Source organism: Triticum urartu, chromosome 6A (assembly GCF_056163025.1).
Source record: "Triticum urartu cultivar PI428250 chromosome 6A, HENAU_Tu73, whole genome shotgun sequence".
In the NCBI taxonomy this organism is placed as follows: Eukaryota; Viridiplantae; Streptophyta; class Magnoliopsida; order Poales; family Poaceae; genus Triticum; species Triticum urartu.
Window position 1 is genome coordinate 599,560,061 of NC_141878.1, and position 8,774 is coordinate 599,568,834.

Sequence of the window (8,774 nt, forward strand, 5' to 3'; positions counted from 1 at the left end):
AGTTAGGGGAGTTTCCAAATGAAAAAAAGTTGGGGGAGTGATTCTCGGTTACCAAGAAATACCACACATATTTCAGACGAAATTTGTAATTGAATTTTCAATTAAAATTCTTTCAAATTAGATATAAGACAAACTTGAACCAGTTTCATCAGATAAGAGCCAGTACCTTGGTGGAACGTCGACAGCGTAAGTGCAACAACGATGCTCGAACCAGCTACCTCTCGAATTGTGAAATAGACCGCTACCACCAGGACACGGCTACACACGCTAATGTAACTGAGATGCCACAATATTTATCTGTACTTTGAGCGTCTAAATTAAAAAACCTAAAATCTAAAAAGTGGCCGTGCGCTAAACAGACAGAACGAGCGGCCGAACGAGAGCCGCTAGATCTTGTCCCGATCGACGCCGCACGGTGTCCAGGTGTCCCCTGGTCGGGGGGTGGGGCCGCGCCGCTCAGACCCGCGTGTGGACCAGTCGCCTGGTCCGATTGCGCCGCGCCACGCGAGATAAATCGTCCGTGGGACCCACATGTCATCGAGGATTAGGCAGTTCTCCAGCGTTTTAGCTGTCGTGCGTAGTGGACGGCAGTTTCGAATTTCGTGCCCGTCCACCCCCACCTCTCGCCGCCCATTCCTCCACTTTCCCCCTTTGCTTTCGCCGTTGGTTGGTGCTCGGAGGCGGTTCCAAATCCGCCGGGTTGTGGTCGACGGCGGGGCACGCCGCGAGGGTCGTCGTCCGCGGCGGCACAGGTACTGCTCCTACGCGTGCTCCTCGTCTTCGTCCCTGCTTGTTTCTCCACATGCCCGTCCTCCTTTTTCTGGTGAGGTCACTCGTTTTCCGGTGAGGTCGCGGTCGTTGTCAGGGAGGTCGAGGTAGAGGTCGAGGTCGCGGTCGGGGTTAGGGAGGTCGAACTCATTTTCCGGCGAGGTTGAGGTCACCCCAGCGGACTACTTCGTTTGGGAAACCGCCGGATTGGCAGGGGTGGGTTAGGGTTGTGCTCATCCCATTGTTTTTGCGTTGCGGTAGGGGGTGAGCTCATGCATATACGTACGGTACGAGTGGTTCAGGGAGGATGAGTGGTTCGCGGCGATAGAGCCTCTTCTGTGGATTGAAGCCTCGCGGTGGATCTGGTGTTTTTGATGAGTGTTTTTCCCCGCGGTGTGCAACTCTGTCGCCCCTTGCGTGCAAATTAGGAGCAATAGTAGACAATTTTTGAGATAATATAGCCAATCTGCCAACCTTATGGTGGTTCTCGTGGGTCATGTGTTTTTCTCCTATTGGGTATTACATATCTTATACATTTTGTTCGATCATCATGCTATCAAGTTTGGCTCTTTTAGTTCAATATAGACAGCTTTGTTGCATGTTACAGTCGACACATATCAGGTAATATATAAATATATTTTGGAGGCTATGTGTAATCGGCCATAGTAAAAAATATGGAGCCAAATTTAGAAAGAAAAACGGGTGGCTGTTTACGAAAGATTAAACATGTAGGTTGATTTAGCTCCGGTATATGTCTTACTTTGGCAAACTCATTACTTTGATATATCAAACATTCATAGCCAATTAATAACAAGTTATCCAAACGATATTCTTTTGTATGTATTTATCAGTTCCCAATTAAATTGTGCACCCAATTAATTTCTCGTGTCTATATAAGCATTGGCAAACGGGACATAGCTGTAAAAATAGCCAGTGCAAACTAATAGCCAACTACTAGTGGTGGGGCTTATGAAGAATACAAGGGCATTGTGCTTGCTAGCTCTTATCATCATCTCCGCCACTTTCTTGTCCTGCCAAGCAGCAGGTATGTAGGAGCATACATAAATATTTTCTCCCTATGTATTCATTAGTTTCTTTTGTTTGTCTGCCTCTTCTATTTTTTAAAATCAAACCATACATCAATTTTAACCGCGTCGGAATGTTGTGTCTGATCTGCAGGTACAGTGGACCTTGGACCTATTCTTGGTTGTGTAAAGATGAAAAAAGTCTGCTCAGTTAATGAGAAGTGCTTGCGGGAATGTGCTTCCCGTGGTTGGAATACCCATATATGCATTTGCACCCACACTGGCCATTGTTGTCACTACCCGGAGGCAATGGAACCAAATTGATAGTAGTAGTAGTATGCTATATTGTTGTCAGCCATGTCCTCTTGCTTTGCAAGGTGAATGTTAATCATCTATACCACCACTGATATAATAGATGCGACAGATTTAATAAACTTCAAAGCTATGTAGTTGAATTATATTTACGAAGAGACTATTCGGTCCATGAGTTCTTTTTTTGCTATTCTTCTGTTACATGAAATTTTATTTTGTTTCAGTTGATTTTTTTTCCCTATGGCCTTCCAGCCCACATACAAAGTAACTAACGTGAAACACACAAGCAGCTAAACTGATTCTGCTAATCAAACTTTTGATTTTATTCCTAGTGTATAAGGTACTACGGTCAACATTTTACAACTGCAAAAAAGGTCAACCTTCTAATATGAGCTTCACTACATCGCGGATGGGATACAGCGCGACAAATGCAATGCTGTTCACCCGTACACATGACATCAGCGCATGGATTACTAATGTGTGGTGGCTAAATTTCATGTTTTGATCCTTTTTTGATACTTAATCGAGATCTGACCCTAGTCTGAAAAAATTTCAGGATCTGACCCTTTTGCTACCGCCATGGTACATGGCGGTAGGGTCTAACAGCCTACCGCCAAGGTCCCTGGCGGTAGGGTTACATGCCCTACCGCAAATTCCTGCTAAGTGTTGAACACAGTGCATGCTCGTACCTACCGCCGAGCACCTTGGCGGTAGGGTTATACAGGCTACCGCCAGCCTGTTTGGCGGTAGGGTTGTTTCTTACCGCCAAGGTCTCTGGCGGTAGGCTGTTACACCCTACCGCCATGGACCATGGCGGTAGCAAAAGGGTCAGATCTCGAAATTTTTTCAAACTAGGATCAGATCTCGATTAAGTATCAGAAAAGGGTCAAAACACGAAATTTTGCCATGTGTGGTCTGTGGTTGGCTGATTGTGAGAGTGGAGCACGTCGCTTCGTAACACCGGGTTGTGACGTTCGCTCGCTAGATTTTTCCTTGAATATATTTTTATAGGCAGATCACCATTAGTGGAAAAAACATGCAAAAAATAGAGTACTAGCATGAATGCACGTGTTTGGCAATACTCCTTTTCAGTATGTAACGAGTAGAGCTTCCGCCATTTTTCCCGGTCATTGTTTTCAGTAAAAAATCAATGGGTATAATGAGGAAAAATATAAAATTTGACTGGAGATGGGAGGTAGGGGGCTAGCAGGGGCCACGGCCGACATCCAGAATTTTCCATTACACCAATGACTAGTTACTGTTAGAAGGGATAGAGAGGGATTGTTGCGGAATATGATGGATGTATTATTGAGTCTCGAGAAGGAGTATATATTGAGTACAAGACATGGAGGGAAAGACGACTCTCCTAGAGATAAGGTAGGAGACGGATTGACTACCAAACATATGTAACCAAAATATATCTCTAACATGGCCCCGCAGTCATAATGGTAGCCTTGCGAACAACAGGAGCGTCGCAGACGGTCAGACTGGAGAGAATAGCAGTCTATGGGCTGACCTCCCCCCCCCCCCCCCCCCACGCGCGCAGTCGTAGCGGGAGCGTCGTGGACGGTGTCGTGCCACGGATGCGTTGACTGTAGAGGAAGCTGACGAGTTGCTCAAGCAGATGATAACCCTTTGTGCCGATGTCGATGTAGCCGAGAGCGTAGGATGGTGTAGCCATAGTCGAGGTAGCCGTGCGCAGAACGCCGTGGTCGATGTCGAGTCAGGGTAGCCGGTGTCGAGGAAGTCGCCGTGTTGCCGCGGGCGCAAGGAGGCGCCGAGTTAGTCATGGGCGCATTGGTGTCGAAGTAGTGGTGCGTCGTGGAGAAGACGATGTTGACGAGGCGTCGCGCCGGGTTTGCCAAGCTCGTGGACACATCGTAGATGAAGGCATGCATCGGTGTAGCCAACACCGGGCATGCGTAGACGGACGAAGACGAAGTTGATGAAGCGCCGCACCAGGCTTGCCAGGCCCGGGGACACGTCATGGAGGAGGCACGTGTCGGTGTTGCCAGCAAAGGGCATGCGTAGATGAGGGACCTGCACGAGTTGTATGCCATGTCGAGGAGTCGGAGGGCCAGCAGAGAAGAAGACTCGACGACGGTTGCGGCAGAAAACGGTGCTGGGCCGATGTCGCCAGCGATGGTCGGAGTAGACGAAGTGGTCGGGGAAGAAGAAGGCGACGCTGGCGACAGGTTGGTGCTTGACGAAGACGAAGGGGGTGGACAGGCGGCGGCGTCAGCTACAGGGGTAGTGGCGGCGGCCAAAGAAGAGAGGCTGTGGCAACGGCCAGGGGTGCGGCGGCGGTGCTCGAAGTAGGCGAAGAACCCGACAGCATGACGAAGACCGGCGCGGACATTGGCGCTCCCGCGCCGAGGGAGACGGCGCGGTGCATACCATGGAAGGTCGACACGCGGTGACGGCAGAGTGGACCGCGGGCCACCGCACTACGGCCCGAAGGGGCGATGCAGCGGCGGCGGGCAGGTTAGGGCGACGGCGGGAAGACATCGGGGAGGTGGCAAGGACCACGGGCCGCAGCGCTATGACCCAAGGGGCGGAAAAATGGCGAAGCACGGGTCAGTGCAACCGCGGGGATGGCCTCGGGCGGGGGCGCAGATCACGTGTCACGTTCGCTATGGCCCGACGGGGCAACGCAGCGACAGCGCGAGGATCGGCGCAGCCACGAGGACGGCGATGGACCGCGGGTCGCGGCACTACGGCTCGAAGGGGCGACACAACGGTGACGTGGATCGATGCACTCGCAGAAAGAACCACGGGGCGGCGATGCTGCTGCCCGACGGGGCGACGCAGCAGCAGCCCGTTGCTCGATTGGTGGAGAGGCGCGTTGTACTCGGGACAATCTTCATGTGATTTTTGGAGGCGCGCGCAACCGACAGGCCAGTTCGGTCGCACGGCGTAGATGACGCGTCTCGCGGCGGTGGGCGGGTGATCAATCCGATCGCACACGAGGTTCGGGATGCCGCTTGGCGGATGGGGGTGGCGGTGGAGTTCAAGATGAAGCCGGCGAGTCCGACGCAGCCGGCCCAAGGTAACCGGCAAGGCCGAGGAAGCCGGCCTGATGCAGCCAGCGACGTGGCCGCAGGCAACGCGCCCGAGGTAGCCAGCGACGGGGCCACACAGACGCGGTGGACACGGTGGATGATGAAGAAAGTTAGGGGAGTTTCCAAATGGAAAAAAGTTGGGGGAGTGATTCTCGGTTACCAAGAAATACCACACATATTTCAGACGAAATTTGTAATTGAATTTTCAATTAAAATTCTTTCAAATTAGATATAAGACAAACTTGAACCAGTTTCATCAGATAAGAGCCAGTACCTTGGTGGAACGTCGACAGCGTAAGTGCAACAACGGTGCTCGAACCAGCTACCTCTCGAATTGTGAAATAGACCGCTACCACCAGGACACGGCTACATACGCTAATGTAACTGAGATGCCACAATATTTATCTGTACTTTGAGCGTCTAAATTAAAAAACCTAAAATCTAAAAAGTGGCCGTGCGCTAAACAGACAGAACGAGCGGCCGAACGAGAGCCGCTCGATCTTGTCCCGATCGACGCCGCACGGTGTCCAGGTGTCCCCTGGTCGGGAGGTGGGGCCGCGCCGCTCAGACCCGCGTGTGGACCAGTCGCCTGGTCCGATTGCGCCGCGCCACGCGAGATAAATCGTCCGTGGGACCCACATGTCATCGAGGATTAGGCAGTTCTCCAGCGTTTTAGCTGTCGTGCGTAGTGGACGGCAGTTTCGGATTTCGTGCCCGTCCACCCCCACCTCTCGCCGCCCATTCCTCCACTTTCCCCCTTTGCTTTCGCCGTTGGTTGGTGCTCGGAGGCGGTTCCAAATCCATCGGGTTGTGGTCGACGGAGGGGCGTGCCGCGAGGGTCGTCGTCCGCGGCGGCACAGGTACTGCTCCTACGCGTGCTCCTCGTCTTCGTCCCTGCTTGTTTCTCCACATGCCCGTCCTCCTTTTTCTGGTGAGGTCACTCGTTTTCCGGTGAGGTCGCGGTCGTTGTCAGGGAGGTCGAGGTAGAGGTCGAGGTCGCGGTCGGGGTTAGGGAGGTCGAACTCATTTTCCGGCGAGGTTGAGGTCACCCCAGTGGACTACTTCGTTTGGGAAACCGCCGGATTGGCAGGGGTGGGTTAGGGTTGTGCTCATCCCGTTGTTTTTGCGTTGCGGTAGGGGGTGAGCTCGTGCATATACGTACGGTACGAGTGGTTCAGGGAGGATGAGTGGTTCGCGGCGATAGAGCCTCTTCTGTGGATTGAAGCCTCGCGGTGGATCTGGTGTTTTTGATGAGTGTTTTTCCCCCGCGGTGTGCAACTCTGTCGCCCCTTGCGTGCAAATTAGGAGCAATAGTAGACAATTTTTGAGATAATATAGCCAATCTGCCAGCCTTATGGTGGTTCTCGTGGGTCATGTGTTTTTCTCCTATTGGGTATTACATATCTTATACATTTTGTTCGATCATCATGCTATCAAGTTTGGCTCTTTTAGTTCAATATAGACAGCTTTGTTGCATGTTACAGTCGACACATATCAGGTAATATATAAATATATTTTGGAGGCTATGTGTAATCGGCCATAGTAAAAAATATGGAGCCAAATTTAGAAAGAAAAACGGGTGGCTGTTTACGAAAGATTAAACATGTAGGTTGATTTAGCTCCGGTATATGTCTTACTTTGGCAAACTCATTACTTTGATATATCAAACATTCATAGCCAATTAATAACAAGTTATCCAAACGATATTCTTTTGTATGTATTTATCAGTTCCCAATTAAATTGTGCACCCAATTAATTTCTCGTGTCTATATAAGCATTGGCAAACGGGACATAGCTGTAAAAATAGCCAGTGCAAACTAATAGCCAACTACTAGTGGTGGGGCTTATGAAGAATACAAGGGCATTGTGCTTGCTAGCTCTTATCATCATCTCCACCACTTTCTTGTCCTGCCAAGCAGCAGGTATGTAGGAGCATACATAAATATTTTCTCCCTATGTATTCATTAGTTTCTTTTGTTTGTCTGCCTCTTCTATTTTTTAAAATCAAACCATACATCAATTTTAACCGCGTCGGAATGTTGTGTCTGATCTGCAGGTACAGTGGACCTTGGACCTATTCTTGGTTGTGTAAAGATGAAAAAAGTCTGCTCAGTTAATGAGAAGTGCTTGCGGGAATGTGCTTCCCGTGGTTGGAATACCCATATATGCATTTGCACCCACACTGGCCATTGTTGTCACTACCCGGAGGCAATGGAACCAAATTGATAGTAGTAGTAGTATGCTATATTGTTGTCAGCCATGTCCTCTTGCTTTGCAAGGTGAATGTTAATCATCTATACCACCACTGATAAATAGATGCGACAGATTTAATAAACTTCAAAGCTATGTAGTTGAATTATATTTACGAAGAGACTATTCGGTCCATGAGTTCTTTTTTTGCTATTCTTCTGTTACGTGAAATTTTATTTTGTTTCAGTTGATTTTTTTTCCCTATGGCCTTCCAGCCCACATACAAAGTAACTAACGTGAAACACACAAGCAGCTAAACTGATTCTGCTAATCAAACTTTTGATTTTATTCCTAGTGTATAAGGTACTACGGTCAACATTTTACAACTGCAAAAAAGGTCAACCTTCTAATATGAGCTTCACTACATCGCGGATGGGATACAGCGCGACAAATGCAATGCTGTTCACCCGTACACATGACATCAGCGCATGGATTACTAATGTGTGGTGGCTAAATTTCATGTTTTGATCCTTTTTTGATACTTAATCGAGATCTGACCCTAGTCTGAAAAAATTTCAGGATCTGACCCTTTTGCTACCACCATGGTACATGGCGGTAGGGTCTAACAGCCTACCGCCAAGGTCCCTGGCGGTAGGGTTACATGCCCTACCGCAAATTCCTGCTAAGTGTTGAACACAGTGCATGCTCGTACCTACCGCCGAGCACCTTGGCGGTAGGGTTATACAGGCTACCGCCAGCCTGTTTGGCGGTAGGGTTGCTTCCTACCGCCAAGGTCTCTGGCGGTAGGCTGTTACACCCTACCGCCATGGACCATGGTGGTAGCAAAAGGGTCAGATCTCGAAATTTTTTGAAACTAGGATCAGATCTCGATTAAGTATCAGAAAAGGGTCAAAACACGAAATTTTGCCATGTGTGGTCTGTGGTTGGCTGATTGTGAGAGTGGAGCACGTCGCTTCGTAACACCGGGTTGTGACGTTCGCTCGCTAGATTTCTCCTTGAATATATTTTTATAGGCAGATCACCATTAGTGGAAAAAACATGCAAAAAATAGAGTACTAGCATGAATGCACGTGTTTGGCAATACTCCTTTTCAGTATGTAAGGAGTAGAGCTTCCACCATTTTTCCCGGTCATTGTTTTCAGTAAAAAATCAATGGGTATAATGAGGAAAAATATAAAATTTGACTGGAGATGGGAGGTAGGGGGCTAGCAGGGGCCACGGCCGACATCCAGAATTTTCCATTACACCAATGACTAGTTACTGTTAGAAGGGATAGAGAGGGATTGTTGCGGAATATGATGGATGTATTATTGAGTCTCGAGAAGGAGTATATATTGAGTACAAGACATGGAGGGTAAGACGACTCTCCTAGAGATAAGGTAGGAGACGGATTACT